The sequence below is a fragment of the Miniopterus natalensis genome, chromosome 8, assembly GCF_054644295.1.
Source record: "Miniopterus natalensis isolate mMinNat1 chromosome 8, mMinNat1.hap1, whole genome shotgun sequence".
Lineage (NCBI taxonomy): Eukaryota > Metazoa > Chordata > Mammalia > Chiroptera > Miniopteridae > Miniopterus > Miniopterus natalensis.
The window spans coordinates 44,869,010-44,894,016 of NC_142088.1; the positions used below are offsets into that span (position 1 = coordinate 44,869,010).

The 25,007-nt window shown below is 40.1% G+C and overlaps 1 pseudogene; it reads right to left on the reverse strand.

Annotated features, from left to right (window-relative positions):
• Positions 1-18,534: 18,534 nt before the first annotated feature.
• Positions 18,535-25,007, reverse strand: part of LOC107545921 (KATNB1-like protein 1) — a 54,715-nt pseudogene continuing 48,242 nt past the window's right edge.

Consider the following 25,007-nt stretch of genomic DNA (forward strand, 5'->3'; position numbering starts at 1 on the left):
TCTCAGGTGAGTCCTGAGGCTCCCTTTCCCCATCTTGCAGAAAGTAGCACACTATCAGTATGCAAATCATTTGTCTCCCAAATGCAAATGACTTCTGATCTATAATATTTCATAGTCTTCACAACAGTGCATAATAAAGTAACCCAGCACATAAATCATACAGCAAAGTCCTTTGTGCCATGGGTGAGTTCTCAGACCTTTTAACTACCTAGAAATTTGACTATAACACATGGTATATCCAGATTTGGCCTTTAAATTCAGTTTTTAAGCTCTCTGCTTTCTGCTTTTGAAGAGCCTAAATGCACACCCCACCCAAAAAAAAGCAAGCTAGTGTGCTTGTATAGTTCCTGAAAGGATAATGCAAGAAATATAAATTCTTAGCATTTATTTTTATGAGCAATGTGTTCAGTACCTTTCACTATGCTATTCGCTTTAAGTGCTTTGCTAATATGATGTAAAAACCAATTAATAATCCCAAGACTCCAGTAACCAAGTATTATTAACCACTTTCTCAGACATTCAAAATGCTTTAAAGAAATTAAAACTTGCTTCCATCTTAGAAGATGGAAAAAATTATAAATCTAATTTAAGAATAATGAACTACCGGCCCCACCTATGCCCAGACTTAAACACATAAATAAGTTACACACTCACTCAAAAAACACTGTTTTCCAAATATGTTCCAAAACCTGATCTGAGAATAGTGTCATGTAAATACCAACATACACCCACCCCCAAAAAGGCCAAGATGAAAGGCCATTTGGTCATCAACCTTGAGCATCTCAAATCTGCTCAGTTGCTCTACAGCAGAATTCATCCGGAGAAACTTACGCAGGTGAGATCAATAGCAGTGATGGGAGTCCTTCCTACCTCTAGTATGTTCTGGCACAGCTCATGAAAACCTGACAGAGCTGGACATCAGACTCCAAGACCAGGTCCGCTTGCATTGTGAGAATTTTTAAGGCACATGATTAGGGAAGCACTGATCCTTCCTTGCTAGAATTAGGAACCAGGATTCAATAGCAATTTGATGTGCTGATAACATGGCTCCAACCCTTCCTATCCAGCTCAACACTGACAGCTTGGGCTGGGGCCAACTGTGACACAGCAAGCTAGCAGCAGGATTTACCAAACTAACACTCATGACTGGCAAAGCAGCAACCCCACTCTAGCATGGTTACTATAGTTAACCAGGTTTGATTTATTTAAACTGGACCATAACTAAACTAAAAATTCAAAAGGGACCATTTCTTATTTTTGTGTAAGTCCAACCTATAGAGTCAGCCTTGGATTCTCTCAATTCACCTCCCTGATGTCAAGTAATTAACTACAAATGTCATACCCCATTCTGTCAGAAACCTGTATCATCTGAACCACTAAGAGCTAGGAGACAGTCAATTAAATTGATGCAAAGAACCCAGAAGATGGTTAGGAATAGCCAGAAGACCAACCCCAGGAAGCAAGTCATGTTCTTCCAAAGCCAGCTGGGAGTCCCTTTGAAAAGCACAGCCCAAAAGATATGTGACATCCAGTCCAGAAAGTGCAACAATGCTGCCATCCACAGCTGCAGCACAGAGGCTGGGAAATGACTCACTCCCACATCTCCCCCGAAGACTAGAGAAGGAAGAGCCATAAGCCCTTCTCAGCTCCTGGCCTTAGATCCGTTACTAATAGGTTACTTGGCTAAGTCAAAGATGTTTACCAGGAGTGTGGGAGGTCCCAGGGGCACAAGAGTAATATTAGCAGACTCTGGAATGACCACTAGCTTTCTATTCGACCTTTCACTCCTGGACACCAAGCTCAACATCACGACAGACTACCTGAGAGGGCCACCACTTGTCAGAGATGTATAGATTGAATTCAGTGCAGTCCAGCTGACAGTTATCTTAGAAGACTTCTAGTGCAAAAAATTTTTTGCATTCTCTTGTATGCATTCTCTTACCTCCTATATCCTCAGATGTTGTTTACTGGGCAGAAAAGGAAGGTTTAACTCCATGAGCCTTAGTTGCTCAAATCCTACAAATTCCAAAAAACAAAGAGCTTGTCCTCAGGCCTGGCGGTTGGCCAGCTCCTGGGAATATTCTGCATGATAAAAGTGGTTTTGCATTTGTGCCTGAGGCGTTGAGGCCATGCAGCACCAGTGTGACCAGATAAGTTTATCCTAACAATATGGTTTTTGGCAAATGCTTGTTTTTGCTCTGGGCTGTGTATGTGTTGTCTGCAGGAGTTTGAGTAGCAGGATGCCTTTCCTGGGAGGCAAGTCTATATGACTGCCCCCTATTAAAAACCTTAAACACCAAGGCTTGCGCTTCCTTGGTAGCAACACTTTGAATGTGTTGTGATGTAGCGGAAAAGACTCAGGCCGTCCACCGGAGGAGGCGAAAGGATACCTTTATTTAACGAATGCGGTCCCAGAGGAGGCAGTCTCCAAATTCTGGGCCCCGAACAAAGGGCTTGGGTCAGCTTTATAGGGTCGGAGGTTGGGCCTGCTTTTGGAGAGAAAATAGTGGGTGGGGATCTGATACCTGAAATGGGAAATCTTCCTAAAATGGTGGCAGTTCCTACCTCAGTGACATCATATTTTTGTTGAAAGAATTAAATGTGTTCCTGTGTGACTTACGTGGGAGAAGACATCTGGAAGCTTGCACCTCATTTCTTCTGGACTTCACCTCATATACCTGTTACCTTTGCTGGTTTTCATCTGTATCCTTTCACTGCAATAAACTATAACTGGGAGTGTAACAGTTGTTCGTAGTCTAGTGATTTCTTCCAGGGAATCATTGGGCCTGAGAATGACCTTGGGGATCTTGACACACATTCCATTAGGCTGGAGCTATTTTAGTTACTCAGAGATTGTGCCATCGCTGCCACACACTGCACACCCACGACCCTGTGGCACTTGGGTGCACAGATCTACAGCTGGGGATGGCCAGCACAGAATGTTCAACACAAAATGTTTAGATTTGAGTGGGATACATGAGTGAGACACAAGACAATGGATGCAGCCTCCGGCGGTTGGTCAAAAACAGCCAGCCAGTCAATGGCAGTGCTTTCCAGGTTGGCGTTTGCTCATTCCTTGGCAAAGGGTGTGTGTAACAGAGTGAAATACACAGCCTCTCTGACCCCCTCTTGCTCAAGCCTGCTGTGTTCTTGAATGTTAATCATTAGACAAATTCTGCTTGCACCTTGAGTTTTTGGGTTTTTTTTTTTCTTTAAGAACAGAGAGTGCCTGGCCTGAAGAGACAGGGAAATATGTACAAAAATAATTATTGTTTATTAAAGATTTTCAGGAGCCTGAAGACCAGACTCAGGTCAGCAGGGGTCAACAGACTTGGGAAAAAAAGAGATTTAGAGATTTTGAAATCCTCCTTAGATCTCAGTTGGGGCCCAGCTACCTGAGATCATCAATCACCTCTTGCCTCGTGCATTCTCCCTTCCCTTGACATAAAAGAAACCTGAATTCTGGACTCTTTCAAGATAGATTTGAGGAATCTCTAAGGCCCCCATTTTCTTGAGCTGGTGCCTTCTCAATCAATAAGTCTTTCCTTACTCCAGACTCGGACATTTTAAATATTTGCCTTTTGAAGTGTCGAGCACATGAACTTTGACCCTGTAACAGGTGCTGTTCAAATCTGCCAATCACCTGAGGAACTTTGGGTGAGAAAAAATGTATAGAAAAGTATATGGATCAGGTCCCTAAGCACATTTGTGGCGCTCCAAGAATTTCTTATCACACTCCAATGCTTGAGACTAAGAGACAGGTCAGGGGAGATGGACTCCTGCAAGCAATGGCTGTCCTTAGGATAACATTAAGTGAGAAATACAGCCAGCCTCCCAGTGAAAGCAAGGGCAATGCAGGTGCATTTTGTCTCTGATTCAACTGTTTTAGGGCTCTCTCTATAGATATAAAAATAGGTATAGAAAGATATAGATATATTGTATACATAGGTTTACAGTTGTGAGTACGTGCAGCACAGAGTTTATTCTTGTATTATTATTTTTTATTTTATTATTTTCCATATGAACAACTGTAAGCCTACTTTTATACACCCTTGTATATAATATGTATGGAATAAAGATATATGTAGGTACAGGTGGAATATAAATATATTCCACACACACCTTGGGGCTACCCAGTGTCATAATGCCTAAATCACAGTTATCTGAGGGAATGATTCTGGATATACCAACAGGAAAGTGTCATCACTCCCAGTCCATTCAATAGGTGAATTGCTATGTAGGGACAGCAAGTCTTCTGCCTGGCTTCCAAGAAACTACATGATTTTGAGGTTTGACGAGATCAGTTGCCTAGTGACCCACACAGGAACCACTCCATCTGACTGACCACTTGCTGTCCTAAGCTCATATGGAAGGGGTAGGCCTTATCCCGTTCTTCCAAATGGACAAGAGCTCCTCTACTATCCCCGCTACGTAGGTACTGAGGAGTTGTAACCACCCTTTAGTGTTCTAAGGATGGGGTCACCCCATTCTCTATACTGTAGGGTCATTAAGCTGGATGATTAGAAAAACAATGGCCCCTTCTACTGCTGTGGTCAAGGACTATGATAAAACATCAACCTGATGAGGCAGAACTTTGGCTCCAGTCCTATCCTACCAACTCTGGGGTGATCAGAGGTTGACACCCAAACATTGTGGTTGCAGTTTAATGATGTTGCTGGTAGAAGCAGAATTAGCCACATCACCAACCATAGGTGAAGAAATACCCCTTCCTCTTGGTATCATCTAGAAACTATAGCCAAGTCTTGTCCTTGACCTTAATTGCCTCAAGCACCAACCATTGCCAGTTTCATGGAGCTTTCCAGGGAGGCCAGCCTGCAGGTAATCAGTGTTGGACAAGTCGCAACAAAAGTGTGTAGGGATTTATGGGTTTATAAGACATTTCCCTGTCCTAGAAAAGCTTGCGGATCCACAGGGTGAGAACTGGCGTCATTGAGACAGTTTTAGCATCAGTGAAGGATATTCACTGGGGAGAGACGTTGCTCAGAATCACTCAGTTTCAGATGTAATAGTTGCTCATTCCAGGACAGCATGGTCACAGGGCCTGAAGAGCCTAGGCTACTTCTGTTATTCTCTGCATTTTCTTTAACATTTCATCCTTAACATGAAAGACTTTCTACATTATCCTAAGTAACCCAATATAATGAATCATTTAATATTACAGTTAATATTAAAGATTTGCTAAATGGCTCTCACAGCTCTGGGTTGGGCAAGAGATAAAGCACTCAGGGAATGTACATTCGAATACTATCCCTAACTCCTAATACTTTGGCCCTAGTCTACTCACTTATCAATCTCCCACCATCCTCATTGCCTTATTTACAAAATGAGAAAAGTAGAAGCGCTTACTCATCAGAATGCCAGAATGTGGACAGAGTGATGAATATTTTTATTTAACCAATTTGCAATATGTAAATTATAAGAGACAGCAAGTTCGAGAGTTTTCCAATATGTATCTTTGCCTGAGGAATTTTCTTTCCTAAACACCAAGCGGATTCATTTAATATTCAAATCACACCTTCTTTCTGACAGGAATCCCTTCATTTAAATCACGTGGCACGTCTGTGTTTATAGAATCCTCATTTCTACAATAAGGCTATAAGCTTCCAAAGGGCAAATGACACCCCTAATGCTTCTCTGTACCCCTCTAGTGCCCAGTGCATTACTAAGATCGGGGTAGAAACTCCTTAGGTATTTGCTGAGCTGAGTGACATCACCTCTAGACAGCTAGGAGGCAGCACAACATGCTTCCTCACACTTAATTCTCACACACTTACATTGTTACCAGGAAACCAGGGGGGGCTCAGGGCTGCCTGTCGCTGCATCCAATTCAACAGAGGCAGGGTTGAATCCTATAAGGAATTTATTGAGAAGGCCGCCAACCCAGAAGACAAGGAGCATACGAGCGTCCAAAACCTGTCTTCAGGAGTGGCCTGGCCTGAGGGATTGGTCATATGGGGCAAACTGGGGCTGGGAGTGGAATACAGCTACATGCACTCTTGGAAGTCATTCTTTTGATCTTGATCACCTGGAGATGTCTCAATAAGGTGAGATCTTCACTCCTTTCATCTTGGTCCCACGTCTCAATGATAAGGTGCTATCTTAACCCATTGTTCACAGTTGCACCACCTCCTTAATTGCTTCAGTCTAGGATCAAGGGGAGTACAGGGTGCAAAGGCCTAGGAGAAAGAAGCCTAAGGAAAAAAACCTTAAATCCCCGCTTGCATAAGTATATGTGTTCTACAATGTTATAAGTAATATAATTGTATTTCAGATTAATTCAGGTGCTCAGTCTTTGGACATTTTAAGTGCCCCTATGGACATGATCAGGTAGGAAACCTCCAGGTCTTCAGCCTCTCACTGCTTGAGCCAAAGCACTGCTCCTTTATTTGCGATGGGTGGCTGATGTCAGCAGGAGCATATCACAACCTTCTGAACCAAACACCAGGAGGTTAATAGAAACGGTTTTTGGAGAGAAAAACATCCTATTGTGCATTGTCTCCAAAATTTCCCAGCAGGCATAAGGACCTCCTACTAGATGAAGAATTTAAAAGAAGTCCTCCATTTACAAAACAGTAATTGCATTACCATGCTTTTTTGTTACCCCCAGTGGTTTGATGAATGGATGGATAGTAGTGAATGCTCCCTAAGTAAGTTTTCATTTGCTTCTCAGCTCTGAAAACGCAATGTCCCTGTGAATAACAATGACAGAGAAAAGAGTTCCATCCCCTGTGGCCATTAGATTTTCAGCTTTTATTTCAACTTAAATAAACTTCGAGATAATGAACATTATTCTAGTTAGAGGTGTAGAACAGGTAGCACACTACTTAGTCTATAGAATATTCAAGTGATCATGGATTTTTTTCTAGTAAGACAATACCAACTTTGCCAAATGTACTTTACTGATCAATTCTCCTGTTCTTAGGAAGCAAATGTACACACCTCCACCTGAAAAACTCTGGAGCGGTTTGAGATTCTCCAAGTTTAGCTTTGCCGAAGGGGCAAAATGCAAAGCATTAGATTGGTTAGTATCTGTAAGTGGGAGACAGGACAGCCAAGGGCATCGAGTAAGAGGACAGGCATCCTGAAAAGAGGGGGCAAAGCCAAGACTACCCACTGGCCATATGGCCTCACTCGCTGCGCTCCGCGTTTCTAGCTTTCTGATCCTTCTTACCTTATTTACTGAATTTATATCTTAGACCATTTACCCAACAGGTTAGGTGATCGCTGGAAGAAACAGCCTGGGGCCTGGGTGGCTGCATTCTTTATAAACTCAAGGGACTTTCCATTTGTGGGGAGTCAATGGAGTTAGAGGGTGTCCTGAAGTTCTAAGACCCTCTCCAATTAGTCTTAAACGTCCGATTCGAAAGAACTGCCACCTGTTGCCCAGCCCCTCACTCCCCCCAAATCAGGTTGCCTCCCGTTTCCCATCCTTGCTCTCCGGGCCAGAGTTAGTGCTGTTAACGTCTAGGCTTTGCTGCCCTCTGCTGGCCTTTCGGGAACCAGCTACTCTTCAAACAAAAATTTAAACTGTTCCTCTTTTGTTGGGTCTTGGATTCCAGTTAAAAGGAAGAAAAAAGTTTACACAGAGTCCATATTAAAAATAAACATTAAAAACCAAAATTTAAAAAACAAGAAGAAAACAAAACCAAAACAAACAAAATGTTTTCTCCCTTAAGCATAAGGAATTCTGTAATCTGCATTTAATAACCAAACGTATTTCACTGAAATGCTGCTGTAGTTTACAACAGCAACAGAGAGGGAGCGGCTGCTGCCTTTCTATGTGGATGAATATTCAGGTGAATGCACATGTTTCTCAAACACTGGAGCAAATAGAAACAATTACTTCCTGTTCCCATTTATGCAAAACTCTCTCCCTTCTCTCCTCACACTGTTACATTCTGGAAACGTAAGACAAGGCAGCTATTTTATAATTCTAAGATCTCCAAAATGTATGGACATGTTGCATTTATTTCTAAGCATAACACTGCAGTAAAATTACTATAATTAAGTTGTTTAGAATCCTTGTGGAACACTATCTGATTTAGACACACAATCAAAATTTGTATTTGATATTCCACATATATATGTTAACCTAAATATAAAGGCCAAAGTGAGAGGAAACAACCATTTATTTAAGATTTAAAAAAAGAATAGCTATTCAGGAAGCACTGATTCAGGCAAAAACCCAAGTAATGTTCCTATTAGGGGGTGAAGTCCCTGTCATTGGGATTTTATGAAAAAGGGAAGGGAAATGATTACATAAATAGAAGAAAGAAATTTCCATTAGTGTTAATTAGTCAATGAAAGAATTTTTATAGGTGCAAATAAGCTAAGCTATTCTTTGGCTGTACATGACGGTGCTAATTCTAAAGAATATCTTTACTCAGTCTGATAGTCGGGATATCTGCTTTTCTGTTAGATTTGCAAATAGTTATTTAAGATACAGTGTTGGTTTGGCCCAGTCCAAACATTATTTTGCCCAGGTCAAATATTCCAAATGTTTGACGAGGAAGAGATGCAAGGCAAACCCTCTGGAATGGATGTCCTACTTCTATTTGAAAATGCCTCCACTCATGTCAAGTTTTCACATATACAAGGTAAAATATTTTTCATTCTATACTTCTGTTATTGTCCAGAATATTCTTCCTAAAGTTTAAGAAACACGATGATGAAATACCGTTAGATGAATTTCCATAAACTCCAACCTACTCGTGATTAAGTTAGAATATATATTGCAACAATCAACTTTTACATGAGAATACCAAACGACAGAAAGTCGGTGGCCTCTTAAACGGTTGATTTTTAGTCATCTTTGAGGGGGTTCAGAACAGGTCTCCCAAGTTGTGCCACTTTGCTGTAAGAATTATTTTGAACTGAAGGTAATCGAGACCCTGCCTTCAGGCTCAGGAGAAACTTCTGCCCCTCCTTTAACTACCTAAAAGAATCTAAATTGAGGGCCTTGCCCAGAAATAACTGTTTATATAGCAGGGCAAATTACTACACACCTGCCTTCCTACTGTCCTGTGAATTTCTCTCTTTCCCTCTGAAGCCCCAAAGCATCTTATCTCATTCCTTGGTTCGGGATGCCATATATACCTCATTTTAGCTTTCTGTCTCTGAACCTCGTATGTATGTGGGGTTTCCATATGTACATAAGTAATTAAATTTGGTTATTTTCTCTTGTTAATCTCTCTCATGTAGATTTAATTATTAGACCAACCAAAAGAACCAAGGAAGTCAGAGTAAACTTTTTCTCCCCCACACTTTAATACACTAAATTGCTTGATAAAAATAAGAGACTAAGACATAAAATTCCTAACAGATTGAGTTATCAAACTAGAGAAAATTATTTTTATCATGTGCAGACTATAAGAGTAGTTTTTTGGAAAAGCCCAGTAGGTTGGAACTGATGTTACCTGCACAGAACCAGCTGAAGCAGCTGCTTGTGTCCTGCTTGTGAGCTCAGGCGGGTGACTGGAAGCAGGAATGAGGGGCGTGATCCCTCTCCCTACAAGAGGCTAGGTAGGCTAATACAGAAAGAGGGCATCGCTATAGTCTCACCACCATCAACACAATTACAGTCTATTGAGCATATTCAAATCAAGAACTCAATGCTCTATCTTTACAATTTCGTTTCATTCTCACAGCACTACTAGGTAGTTATTATCACCCCCACTTTACAGATGAGAAATGTATGGCTCAGAAAATGCAGGTTCCCTGCCCTAGACTACACCCGAAGAGTCAGAGCAGAGCTTCCAGCACAAAGCTTTCTCCGGGGTTCCTGTTTTTCCTATCAAGTAATAGCTCTTTATATTAAAAATGTGTTATTTTCATCAATACAAAATATCAAGTATTGAAAAAAGTTGAATTATTAATACTTTTAAAAATACTCCTTGTTTTCTTTCTACTTGTATGTGTGTGTATAAATCTTGAAGAGTGAACATATACAAGGTCAAGTTTGATAATTAATTTTAATTATATTATTCTTGGGCACTTCACCAAGTAGGTCTAATAAATATGAAAAGTCTTTTGTTGCTTTGGGAACACAATGCTACCTAAGCAACAACCAGAGCCACCCTTCAGTTCAGTTGAGCCACTCAGTTCCAAGTATCTTTGTTCCTTAAAGGTCACATTTTGGGGGTCGTTAGTTCTATATAAAAAGAAATCAGCCCGGCCGGGAGTGGCTCAGCGGTTGAGCGTCGACCTAGGATCCGGGCGATCGGGGTTCGATTCCCGGTCAGGGCACGTGCCCGAGTTGCGGGCTGCAGCTGATCAATGACTCTCTCATCATTGATGTTTCTATCTCTCCCTCTCCTTTCCTCTCTCTGAAACCAATAAAGATATATTTAAAAAAGAAAGAAAGAAAAAGAAAAAGAAATCAGTCCTGACAAGACTTCAAAAACCTGAAATATGGATTCTCTTACTAAAAAGGACACTATTTAGGATTTCTTGTAAAATCTTTTCTGAAAGAAAGATTCGAAACAAATTTACCTGCATCATATACATACGTTCAAATTAAGTTCTCCCATTTTTCTTACAGATAAGCGAGCATATAAAGTGTAATGAGAAGCATCAAATCTGTAAAAGTCCATGTTCTCTGAGATTTCTTTTTATTAATCATTTTTAAAGTTTCAATTACAGTTGACATACCTCATTATATTAGTTTCAGGGGTACACCCCAGTGGGGGGTGGAGGGGGTAGGGGCGTAACACTGTTCCTTGTGAACTAGGCCAAGGGGACAAAAATCAATTTAAAAGAGTTTACTTGATGGGACCAGAACTCCTGGTGAGAACTTAAGTCTGAAAATACGATTAAAAGCAAAGCCGAGTGGGCTTTCCATTGCAGCTTGTCTTGAAAGTTGTCTTCTAGGTCAGCAATTTTAATCTTTTTCACCTCAGGGCACACTAATGAACTAATCACTACAATTCTGTGGCACACCCAAAAATATATTTTTTGCCGATCTGACAAAAACTAGGTATAATTTTGATTCACTCACGCTGGACGGCTATTGTGGTGTTGGCTGCTGTCATGTTGTACTTTTTTTATTTGACAATCTAAGGGAAAAGAGGTCAGTGCTCCTGATTAAATAGGCAGGTATTGCATGTTTTAAAAATCCTCACTGCACACGGTTGAAAATCTTGAAAATCGCTGCTCTGCACGCAGCAATGTGTTCTTTGCCCTGGTAAGCTCTATGAAAAATTGATCTACAGTGTAACGAATCAAGCTCTGCCCCACATCCCTTTTGTCAGTGTACAAAAGTTTATGTCAGGAAAGCTTTCAGAGATAATCAATCCTAAGGGGAAAAAAAGAGTCAGAAAGAATATCATGAATAAATACTTCATTAGACTATTTAAATTCACTGTTTTTAACATTGCCATATCCTCCAGGCAACATTTTCCCATCCTGTTTTATAGTAATTGATATTTAATAACAAAATAACTATGATAAAATCAATCCATCACACAAATTGTGTTTTACTATCTGCTCCATCACTGTTTAACCTACTTATTACAAGTTTCCCACGGCCTATAATTAACCAAAGTTTTTCCATGTCGCCATTAACTTCGGCTAATCAAGGTTATCCAAAGCTTATTATTCACTTTTAAAAAGTCATTTCTAACTCATGAATCATGTGGAGGGAGAAAGTGACGGCTGAAATGTACCTTTTTGGAAGATACAATGTGATGACAATAACCCTTACCTACAATATGGAACGGTTGCTTCAGAAAATACAAGACTTGAATAGAAATAACCTCCAGCCTTATGGATCCTAACTTTTATTTAGTGACTACTATATTTTCAGACAGGTTCTTTGCAAAGGACAACAGATCCACAGATAGATTCCTCACAAGATTGTACTACGAACAACAAAGCTATGTAAAATGTCTTAAACCAGCTAGCTAATAGCAGACAATGCCAGGTCTTGAGTCTGATATGGGCAACTCCAGAGTTTAGTCACTATTCCTCTGCAATAATTACAAATTCTCCCGTGTAGCTGTGTATTCTCAGGGGATGGAATAGTGTTTTATCTAGAATAGGTGGTGTGTGTGTGTGTGTGTGTGTTTAAGGATTTCTATAGTTCATTTTTATTCTATATAAAAATCCACATTTTCCATAATATAATTCATTTTTTAAATTTCAAATTTATTAATTTGCCAATCTGACATTAAATGCTAACTACAGTGACAGTGCGATAAATGTAAATTCATCTGAAAAGGACCGTAACTTATTCAGGCCAGTTTGGTAGCAAACAACAGAAATCTACTTCTAACTGGTGAAGAAAAAAAGGAAATATATTGGTATGTGTAACTAAACCATGGGAATGACAGAGAGGAAAGAGAAGACAACCAGGAATGTAAACTCTATAGCCAGTTTCCTCTCAACATCTGTCATCTTATTTTGCCGAGACCAACTTTTTGATGAGGTAGGATTGGTCCTCAGAGCCTCTGGGCCCCAAAAGCTTATATCTCTGTAACCAGAGAGAAAGAAAGTCTTTACCACTAAATCTAAGTTTAAAAATCCTATGAGAGACACTCCCCATTGGTTCAATGTGGGCCCCGTGCCCACCCAAGAGGACAGAGTGATATGATCAATCAGATTTGGGTCACTGCTCACTGCTATTGCAAAGGAGGCAGGCTGGACTCATTGACTTTGGGTTTAAAACAATACATTTACTTAACTAGCTTTCAACTAAAAAAATGCATAAATCATTTGCTATGTCCTTAACCAGCCTACCGTTTGTAATTAGACTTAAATGATTTCTAACTATCCTTGCGTCTCTTGAATATTACTTCTTGAAGTGTCAAGGTCTCATATTGGAGCATCTGATTGACTGAAACAGATCACATATCAGGCTGGCTTTAAAGAGAAGGGGGAGAGGGAGGATCTCCCACTAAGGATTTCATAGTGGAAGATGTGGAATATCGGCCCAATAATTCTATATAAAACTATATATGAGGTTTTCACAATGAAGGGCCAGTAAATAAAAAAATACCAATTACTTCATGTGATTAAGACTATTTTATTTCATTAGTCACTAACATTAGTTCTTCAATGTTTTCAATTTACTTTCTTGATAATAAATTAAATATATGTACAACTAACAATTACAATTGATTTAATCCATTCTGATGGCTGGCCTAATAAAAAACGCTTAATCTGTAATCATAATTGAATCCTTTGGGTGAGTGCCCTTTGTCAAACAATGATACACATTCACAAGAGGGTAATTTGTAGTGAGTGCACAGTGAAGACTTTTTAAAAATATTTTACATAGGAAATTACAGAAAATAATGCACAAGACCAGAGTTACTACTCTTGAACTCTGCAAAAAGATGGTGGCTATAAAAAGTGGTCTCAACTGCAAGGAGAAAGGTCATAAAGAGAAAATTTCTGGGGAGTCTCCCTTTGTAGAAGGCAGCGATGCGAGTCCCTCAAGCTTCCTCCTCAGTGGGGAGCAGAGGAAACTGTTGGTAGCCAGAAGCTTAGCTGGTTGGGCCTCGAGCGATGGTACTCAGGGAGCCTCTGGTGTGTCCACACATAGGACGTTGCAATATGAAGAAAAGTTATTGCAATGGGCTCAGCCTGAGCTCTAGGAATTTATTAGAGTCAAAGGTGCCCAAATGCTTCCATGGAAGTGACGTGGACAACGTGGAAAGGCGAGCTTACTCCTGGCTCAAGAAGACAGGGATGAGACTCTCAAAAGGAGAGGCCTTATTGAGAGTCGGCAGCCAGGGGCCGGGGCCGCCTGAAGACGGCCCACACTCAGGACTTGGGAGTTGTGCATAGAGAAGCCCAGCAGGGTCTTGGAGGAGAGCACACGTGACTGCCAGGCACACTGAGGCGACAAAGCAAAAAGTATGAAATAAGAAAATTCAGTTCTAATTTCGACTTAGCCCTCCAAAAGCTGTGCCAGTTTGGGGGGGAAAACATCACTCGCCTTATCTGAGACTTCCTGTCCCCTTCATGAGGTGATCTTTTCTAAGAATTCCACAATCCTTTGGTGCTCTCAAAAAATCCACTTATATCATCCCACTGTTTAAAGACAATGTGTATTTAGAGCAAAATCAAACATCATTTTATTTCTAAGAGTAAAAAAGAGGGCGGAATAGTGCCTGTCTTGGCAGAGTCTGCCTCCCTGTCGTAAAAGCAGCCCCGACAAGCACACTGTGTAGATAATACACCTGCATCGGGTGGGATCACACTTGCAGACTGAGAAGAAAGAAAATATTGCACATGGCATGGCATGAACCACCTATGCTGGTTTACACGCTGAATATAGAAAAAGACTTTGGCAGCGATATGATTATGCTAAAATGTACGATATCATAAGTCAGTACTGGGAATAGTACTGACTTATGAATAGATTTTGAGAGATGCAGAGGTGTGAGATTTTAGGCTGAAGGAACAAACATATAGAAAGTAGCATCAAAATAGGCACATGATAGGGCAAATCATATATTAAAGAAGTAAAATATGTGTGTCAGATGAGATGTGTATATATGTATAATATGACATATGACATATTAAAATATTTTTATATGAGCTATAACATATACATGGATTTTAGAGGCATGTGCATTGATATAGTATATATGAGATGAAACATGTATCAGATTTATAGTGCTATTAAAAATATATTTACAGTTGTGTGACTATAAAATTTATATTACATATAAATTTTTTAGTGCTTCAATTTCATTCTGAAAAGTAAACTTTTCTCTTATCAGGAAACCCAAAAAATAGAGACATAAGTTCACAGAATGAATTCTCTGTCCTTTTATTTATATTGATGATTGTTATATATGCTACAAGAGAAAAGCAACTTTCTCCTAGGAAAAAAGCTAATTTCTAATTAAGTAAAACTGTACTGTAAATACTATTATATGATGATCCAAATTTCTTCAAGATATTAATGTGGGATGACTTTTCAGTTTACCCTAAGAATAATGACAATATTCCTGTTATTCAAATACATTTGATTTATCAGATTAAATTTATAAGAAATGTATTTGCACATGGTTTTCAGAAGGAAGCTTCGATCTATATTTATGGTCTATATAGCATAGTAATTTATAGACTAAATAGTCATATTTTAAATTCTTGATTCCTTCCCTATTTTTTATGTCTCCTCTGACTTTATTTCTTAAATTTGACAAATATAGTCTGAGGTCTCCCTCGTTCATTCATTTATTTTTCATTCCTTTATCCCATCGTTCATTCATTCAGCACTGAGCACCTACCGTAGATGCTTCCAAGAGGCTGGGAAAAGAAGGAGAGGGGCACAGGGAACAAAGAGACAGAGGAACCCGAGGAGGAAGTGAAAGGACCAGACTCCCTCAAGCTCCTGCGCTTGTAGCAATGTTAGTGACCCTCTCTGCGGTCTCTTTCTGTCCTGTGTCAGCTTTCTCTCATCTTACACCTTTGCTTTCCATGCAGATCATGCGTAAGATTATCTCCCCAGTCCCAAAGGTTCTCCGAGCTCTTGACAACGTTTCTCAAGACCTAACCCACCCCCACTGAACGGCCCCACCAACTTCTTAAATTGGCCCATGCGAGAGCACCCTCACCTTAGCTCCCACTTCTGTGTCCCCTACGCTCCCACCGGCACCACAATTCTCTCTGTCACCCAGGTTCCAAATCTGAGATTGGTCAATGATTGTTCACTCTTTCCTGTTACAATGACTAGCTGCCCACATACTATCTATGCTATTTCTACAATATTTCATATGAGTTTTTCCTTCCCCCACTTCCAAAACTCTTAGATTTAAACCTTTCTTTTTCTTGTCTGAACACCTTCATAATTGACTTTCTCACCTCGTAGCTCTGCACATTGATCCAGTATACAACTTGCCAGATACTTTCCCCAGAATGTTACGTTAATGTTTGTGGTAAATTTCATTACTTCGCCTACAAAATCTTTAGTCCCTTAGCTTACGGGAGTATGTGATGATTAAAATTAGATAATGCATGCAAAGTGCTTAGTGGGGTGTCCACCACATAGTATATTCCATTATAATTAACTATTTTTATGTGTCATTGCCTCCAAAAAAATGTGTCAAATTATGTGTCTCTCCACTTAGCCTTTCTTTTTTAAGGCCTGTATTGCACAGTAATTAAGAGCTTTGCAGCTACACTGCCTAGATGCAAATCCTATGATTTCCAATTGTTACCCTTGGGTAAGTTGCCCAACCTCTCTGTGTCTCCGTATTCTGATCTACATAATTGTGATAATAATACTAGTATCTACTTCAGAGTGTTATTATGAAGATTAAATAATTGATGCATACAAAGCAAGTATAGGACAAATGTTATTCAATTAATGTTAGTATTATTAATAGCTATTCGCAGCCCCTCCTGATCCTTCTCCAACTTACCCATCGAGCCTATCTCTCTCTTCCTGTTTATAAACTCTATGTTTCATCCATCAGCCCATTTTTATTTCTTGTACATACCCTATTGTGCTTTTCTACTGCTGTGTTCAAGCTCTTCATTTACACTGTCTTTGGTTCTGTCCCTTCTAGATGAAAGTTCCTGAAAACAGCACCTTTTCCATACTTATACATCAAAAGTGCTTTTCACACAGAAAAAATTTAATACATATTTGTAGGAAAATGTATCAGTATTGTCATGCCCTTGGGTATTTCAGTGCACCCTTCTGTTAGTTTACAGCACGTCTAAACAGCTGAATCTTGAATTGATTTATATGTGGTAATAATCAGATGCAGACATAAATGTATAATTTATCGCTTGCCCTATTCTGAGCAATTTATTTGTCATTGGTTTATGAATAAATGATAGTATTTTTTCATGAATCAGGTAGATAATTTGCTACTCACAAAACAGCTTCAGATTGGACTAACTTTTGCTTGAACTTTTGTTCTAGAAATTTCTATCTTTTTCTTGGCTTATGAGGCTCACCAAATATGCTTTTCAAGCTGAGTAAATCAATTTATAAGCAATAGAAGTGGTCTGGGGTTGGTTTAGATTGTGTGTGTGTGTGTGTCTTTTCTTTCTTTCACTTTTTTCAGTTATATTTTTATGTAATTTTTTTAAAGTCTGAGTAAATCTGTGTGCAGGCCTTTAAGAGCCGCCCTCTGTCTCACTCAGCCACAATCCCTGCTGGGTTTTACAGCCAGAAGTTATGGGGACTTCTCTCCTCAGCACTGAAACCCTGGGACCACTCACTCACTCCTCAGGAGGGACCCCTGCAGCCCAGATATACTCCTGATTTTAAACAGCCACTCGTGGGTGTGGGACCAGCCCATTCCCCTGCTGTGTCTCTCCTACCAGTCTCGATGTGGCTTCTTCTTTATATCCTTAGTTGCAGGATTTCTCTTCAGCTAGATTTTAGGTGGTTCCGAATGATGGCTGTTCTGTAGTTTAGTCATGATCTCGGTGTGGTTGTGAAAGAATGCGAGCACTGTGTTTATCTACACCACCATCTTGACCTGAACTTGCTTTTGCTCCTCTTAAAAGAACACCAATCATATTAGATTAGGACCCATCTCATCTTAACTTCATTATACCTACAAGTCCCTATTCCCAAATAAGGTCACAGTCACAGGCAGCAGGGTTGGGATTTCAGCATATCTTTTGTAGGAGACACAAGTCAACCCATAACATTTGGAGGGGCCCAGAACATGCCACTGTCTCATTAATATAATTTTAGTTATTTCCTTTAGGAATATATAGTGAATTTATTCAATGAAGGAAGCTTAATTGATGCAGAGCTGAAAGTATTAGAAATCTATATACACTAGAAAGTGAATATAAATTAGCCAACTCTATATGAACATTTCCAGCTAAGGAGTCATAAAAATACGTATTCACTTTTTTCTTTTATATAGACATGACATGATGATTCTGGCAAAATAAAGCCAGAGATACTAAAAATATTCTCAAATTTTAAAGACAGTGTGGGATAAGTGTTACCAGCAGCATTCTACATGAATGAAAACCCCTGATTTAATTCCATTATTTTATCATGCCAGAAGCATGGTTGTTTTTTGTTTTTTTTTTTAATTTGTACTGGTATCATACACATTGGACTATTAATAATTAACTTATTTGTATACACAGTATCTCAGTGTGTACAAAAACTTTTAGTGTTGGTTACTTGCTATGATGTTTTAAGCTTTCAAAGTCTTTTCAACATAAGAAAATAGCTGTACACATTTGAGTGTTTTCCTATAAAAATATGATCTTTAAAAAAGTAATGATGATTGGTCTTTGTGGTTTCCAGCGATAAATTTTCTTATTTTTTCAAATAGCATAAAGTATATTCTTATGCAGGATTGCATTAAGAAACGGTAGTTTTTAAACAATGTTACCAATAACCCTGTAAATCCTAACGCAGCAAGCGTGAGCAGCCTTCACAGCGCGCTTTCACCTCATTGAAGTTGAAGCTGCTCCTCTGGAATAGTTTTCCACTTCCATATAAAGCAAATTGTTACAAGTCTGTTAGTGTTTTTATTATGTAGCTTATAAAAAGAATTTGATTTCTTCAACAATTCACAGTTGTTTGGTGAGACAGTTTTGGAAATCAAACAGTTCAGGGATGTTTTGAATAACCAAATGTTCTTTAGTACATGAACTCTCAGAATGAAACTGTAATAAATAAGCATCTATGTCCTTGGTTATAATGTCAGTATGTCCTGGAACCAAAAAAGATGGTTTTCTTGTTCCCACAATCCACTTAATTGCTGTTTTAAAAGGTAAATATTTTTATCACTTATAATTTCTGTTTTGGATGGTAATTCTGACAGCCACCTTTTTGACTGTTGAAGCCAGTTTAAACCACCTATTCTATGTTCTTCAAATTTGCTTTTAAGAAGTGACTTTACTAGAGACAACAGGACTACACAGAAGCCAAGTTTTCTTCCTGTAAACTGCTGGCGAGTACAAGAAGGCAACCCACCCCACCCCAAAGTCTTCGATCCTCACCAAATAAGCTACAAGTTCACTCTTTCCTCCTTTCCCAGAAACTTAAAGCTACATTCAATCTCAAATCTCTGCTGAACAAAAAGTGTGCCCTTGTTTCATGGTCCTGAGAAAACTCTGGGGGGGGGGGGGGAAGGGCAAAAACCACTGTATTTTGCTGATGGGCTTTCTGCCTGTGAAGAGCCAGACTCACAAGAGTTAAGCAAATATGCTCCACTATCATGGTGCAATTTATCGGGCAGGTGGCCTGCACAAGCTGGTTCATTTTCTGTATTTTCCATGTCACAACCCCAGCTTCTAAGGGACTGTTTCTTTTCATAACAAGGATTTGGAAAAAGATGATGAACCTTCTTTCTGTGGGAGATCACCTTCCTTAGTTTATCTGAGCTATTCACAGCTTGTCCAATTGTCCTATTTATGTAAGTAGCCAACTGTTCTGTAGATTTCTTAACCTCCTTCATGTTCTCATTAGTGAAATGAAGGAGCCTTTTTCTAGGAAGATGAATGGAATGAGTCTCAATATTATTACCAAAGTTTCCTTTTCTAACATTGTAGGTTTCAGACGTCGTAATCTCTTGAATACCAGCACCTCAGCCCAGCCCTGGTGCTGATGAACTGCGCCTGGAAGCCCATGGAGTCCCTTGACCCCTGGGTGAGCCCCCCTCAGGATCATTCAAATGAGGCTGTCTTCAATTCATGTTCATAGAAAAATAAGACAGTAGTGTATTCGGGTTCTTGTCCCCTGAGATAGGTGTGTTTAATTTCATTAACTTCAATGCAGCTGACAAGAAAAATGTATAAAATCAGCTTTTGTACTCTAGCATTTGAAATCATTATTGCATTAGCTGTCACACTGGAATCTAAGGGAAAAACATATTATGGATGTTTTTATAAACCTTTGCGAATGCACTGATAAAATAATTTATAATAATTTGAAAACATGGCTGGGACCCAGTGAATATTTTCCCTCCTCTAAATAAGGCCCCCCATTATCCCATGCACATTGCACGTAGTGACCCCTGTGCCATTCCCGGCCCTAAACCCTCATCTTCCAGGGGAGACAGCGGAGTCTGTCGTTAAACAAACCTGATGAGCATGGGATCACGTTTTCATTCTGGCCTGACCGTGCTCTTGAGGTGGAATATTTGGTGCAATGACACATTCATCTGAAATATGGGTCCAGTCAGAGGGGACCCCAGAGCCTGGTGCTATGAGCCCCAAGTGCACCCGGCCTCCCCTCCGGCTCCTCAGGTGGGAGGAGGGCTTCATAAACACGCAGGGCCGCCTCTGCCCTGCTCACCCGCAAACCCCTGCTCAGGAAGCCAGAGAGGCAGTGACCTGAACACATGGCTTCTGAAGCTGCAGTGAGGATCTGAGCGGGAGATTCACCAGACTGGCACTCCTCTCAGTGCATAAGCACTCCCAGGAGGGTGTGAGCCTTCCGTTGCCACCCTTTTGACCATCTGTCCCTTGGTTCTGAGATGTGCTGGGAGGAGACCTGAGTTGAGCCGCCGAAGCCCCTACAGACTGGTGGCTGCTGCTGTTCGCCTGCCTGGAGACAGGACCCTTTGGTGTGGACCTGGTGGAGGCGGCGGCAAAAGGGGAGCTCCAAACAGCCTTGGCCAGGCCTTCCTGGCAGCAAGGGGGGGTGCTTCACAGTGGCAAGGGGTACAGCAGCGTGGTGGGGGGAGACTGCACCCCACTTGGGCCACATGGACTTGCAGGAGCTCCCATAAATATTTTAAATGAGGCATTGAGTTCCTGAGATCTCTAATCTACCTAAAAATAGAGTTTCAAAACAAAAATAATAAAAATAACCCTCAGAAAGAACTTCATCATAAATCCCTTTCTGGGGAATCTAACCTTCTAATTCTCTCTAAGATGAGAAGTCAGCCCCACATCTAAACATTGTCTCTGTTTCATTTCTATTTAGATCTTTTGCCAATTTTTGGACCACATTTTTGTTGTTGTTGTTGAGTTGATAGAGTTCTTTATCCATTTTGATAGCCAAAATATGAAAATAACCCAAACTCCTATCAATGGATGAATGGATTAAAAAAAAGAGGTGGTACATACACAGAATGGAATATTACTCAGCCATGAAAAAGGAAGATATCCTCCTATTTGTGACAACATGGATGAACCTTGAGCACATTATGCGACAAGAGATAAACCAGACAGAGAAAGACAAGCACTATATGATATCACTTATATGTAGAATCTAAAAAGTTAAACCTATAAGAAACAGAGACCTGGAAAATGTTGCCAGGGGATAGGGGATGTGTGTGATATGAGTGGTAATGTTTAAGGGTGCAGACTTGTAATCAATAGTAAATAAGCCATGGAGATTTAACGCACAGTACAATGAATATAGACGGAAACATTGCACTATATTATGTAATGTAATAGATGCCACTGCATGAGCAGCCATACTACAATAGAACCGTTAGTGTGGTAATATGGAAAGTAGGGACAAATAAATACCTGTAGTTCCCTTAGGACAAACAAATGAAGTTAACTATTTCGGACAGGTTAAGGTTTCAGTGATAAGAAAAGGCCATGAGAAACATAGGGACACCCACTTTCATTTTGAGGCATTTTTATCATTATAGCTTTCATAATCAGCTACATAAAGAGTCACAAGGAAAGTACAGTCATTCTAAATTCGATTTTTTATTGAATTTATCGGGGTGACATTGGTTTATAAAATCATACAGGTTCTATAATACTTCATCTGTATATTGTAGTGTGTATTCACCACCCCAAGTCAAGTGTCCTTCCATCACCATAAAAAAAAAAGCTTTTTTTTTTTACTGTATCTTTATTGATTTCAGAGAGAGGAAGGGAGAAGGAGAGAGACAGATAGAAATATCAACGATCAGAGAGGCATTGCTCAGCTGACTCCTGCACGCCTCCGACTGGGGATCGAGCCCACAACCCGGGCATGTGCCCTGCCCGGGAATCGAACCCCGATTGCCTGGATCCTAGGTCAATGCTCAACTGCTGAGCCACGCCCGGCCGGGCAGAAAGCTTTTTAATTGTTGACCCTTTCATTATCAAAGCTTCTTACTATGGAAGGTTTTATTCTTCAGTTTATACTGAGTTAACCCAGATAAAATAACAGCAGGCAGCAGTCACAACTCCAAGGCCAGGAGGAACAAGAGAGAGAGAGGGGAAGTTTCAGGATGTCAAAGGAAGGTCCCACAGAGCTGATGCCAAGAGCTCTAAGGAGCCAGGGCCTTTGAGCTGTGCTGCCACCTCTGAGGGGACCCTGCAGGGCTGGCCGAAGGAAGTTGGCGGCTAGGACAACTGTGGTGGCAGAAACTACGTGGGCAGTGACCATACAACAGAAAAGAAGTCTCTTCTCCCACCCTCTCAACTTCCAATATCCCTGCAGCCCTCTCGTATCCTAACCCAACAGGAAGCAGCCGACAAGGGATTGTGAAAAAAGTAGTTTGCAGAATCTCGGCACCAGCAACACAGAACAAATCATAGATGAGCAGAATTGGAGCGGAGAAAGAATACGTACATGACTGTTACACAAATCAACCTGTGTAAGGAGAACTGGCCTTCTACACAATGTACTTACGTACAGAGAAGAAAACACAATAACCAAGCCCACCTGCTGGGACTGTGTGTGGCTCTAGCTCCTGGCACACTCCTCTCCGGTGGCTGGATCAGTAAACCAGTACATACACTGACTTGAATTAATCTAACAGTTTAAGACCCAAGTGAAATGGCATGCAGGCAGGAGGACATCCATGTCATGTAACAATTTCAACCACTTAAGTAAGCTGACTGATGTGACTTGCTAGTAAGAAGTGGAGTCAGGATTTAACCAAGGCAATTTGATCCCTGAAAGACAGGCGCTGGCTGGCTGGCAGGAATTTGGGTTTTCCAGACTCAGACCACATTGGTAAATTCATTTCTCTATTATCCTTCCCTCTCTATTTCATAATTCAATAGTTTAAATTGTCTACACCATACAGACTGACAAATGTATATAGATCTTTTTGTCTGCGTACCATAAACACACATTTTTTATTCATTAAATCGAAAAACCAAATTCAAACCCTCTGTTTGTATTGATAGAAAAGCGTCTGTCTAACAATTTCAAGCATGGCAGGTATGCCTTAATCAATGAGAAGCAATCAGAGAAGCATAAGCAAAGGCAGTCCAGCTTTTAGAACGTCAATAGGTCCCTCTTCCACAGAGCTATTTAATGTTGATTTTTCAAACTAGAACACAAAAAATACATTAATAACTTAGTATTCTTTAAATGACAGGATATATTTTTATTTCCTAAGAAACCATTTCTAAACACTATTTTTTATGTATCATTAAAAACACAACTCAATGTTAACACAAGACTTTAAATTATAGTGGATCAAAATATATTCAAAATAGGCCACTACCCTATAATATTAATTCATAAGACAAAAAAGTTGACATATTTCCATCATTTAGCAAACCTGGCACAAGAAGACTATCAGTAAATACTGGCAAACAAATAGACAAGTAAAGCTTAAAGTGTTTTAGCTGTTTCAGAGTCTCCTAAATGCTTTTCAGAAGTATATGTAAATTGCTGCAGTCTGAAAAGATTAAAACTCAAGACCATCTTTTTTACAATTATGAAAGATGTTGAGGCAATTTAGTCAAGAGTTTGAGAAGAAACACTTCATAGGTGATGTTTGGATCTACAGAAAAATGAATCACAGAAAACTTGCAATTGAACTGTGTAACCACTACTCTCCCCACTTTCTTAATAGGAATCTTAGAAAATAGGATCCTAGCTGGTTTGGCTCAGTTGTTTGAGCATCGGCCTGTGGACTGAAGGGTCTCAGGTTTGGTTCTGGTCAAGGGCATGTACCCTGGTTGCAGGTTGATCCCAGCCCCTGTCGGGGCTCATAAAGGAGGCAACCAATTGATGTGAGTCACATCAATGTTTCTCTCTCTCTCCCTCCCTCTATTCCACTCTCTCTGAAAAACAATGGAAAAAAATATCCTCAGCTGAGGATTTAAAAAAATAGGATCAATTCTTAGACTTGATGAGAATAAAAGACACACACACACACATACACAGCTATTGGAAGCAATGCGGGAAGACAGAAAATATTTAGTATTCCTAACAATCAGAGCTTATTTAGAAAAGTATAAAAAAACAGACTTTTAGAGTTGAAAAGGACACTGAAATTCATTTTGTTCAACTCCTTCAATTATAGATTAGGCTGAGGCTTTATATGACTAGCTCACATTGCTAAAGTGATTATATAGAGAAAAACAAGCAATAATTGCAGTTTTTAACTACTAGTCTTATAGTACTATTTTTTAAATCAGTGCTTGATTTAGCACTGTATTAGTAAGGATTCTCCACAGAAACGTAGCCAATGATAAATAGGGATAGAGATAAAATATAAATATATACGTGTGGAAAAGAAGAGCTTTACTCTAGGAATTGGCTCCCATGATTATGGAGGTTGTGAAGTCCCACAGCCTGCCGTCTGCAAGCTGGAAGGCCAGAGGTAATTCAGCCTGAGTCTGAAGACCTGAGAACCAGGGGCACAAACAGTGTAAGTTCAAGTCCAAAAGCCAGAAAGTTGAGGGTCCACGGTGTAAGTCCTGAGGGCCAGAGGGCCAGAGAAGCAGAAATACCCAAGTCAAAGGGAGAAGAAGACGAATGACTCAGCTCAGGCAGAAAAGCTGACTTGTGCTTCCTCCACCTTCGTTCTGTTCAAGCCCTCAGCAGAGTGGATGATGCCACCCACACTGGTCAAAGGCACCTTCTTTGCCAGTCTCCCAGTTCACATGCTAATCTCCTCCTGAGGCTCCCTCCCAAACAGATCCAGAAATAATGTTTCCATCTGGGCATCCCTTAGCCCAGTTAAGTTGACACATAAAATTAACCATCACAACCACCAAACCTTCCTTTTTATTTATAATATGCAAATAAACAAACCACCCTTCCCACCTGTTCTAGAACGTTCCCTCACAACATATCCATCCCTCAAGATGATCCAATCAGAATGTGAATTGTTCAAATATTC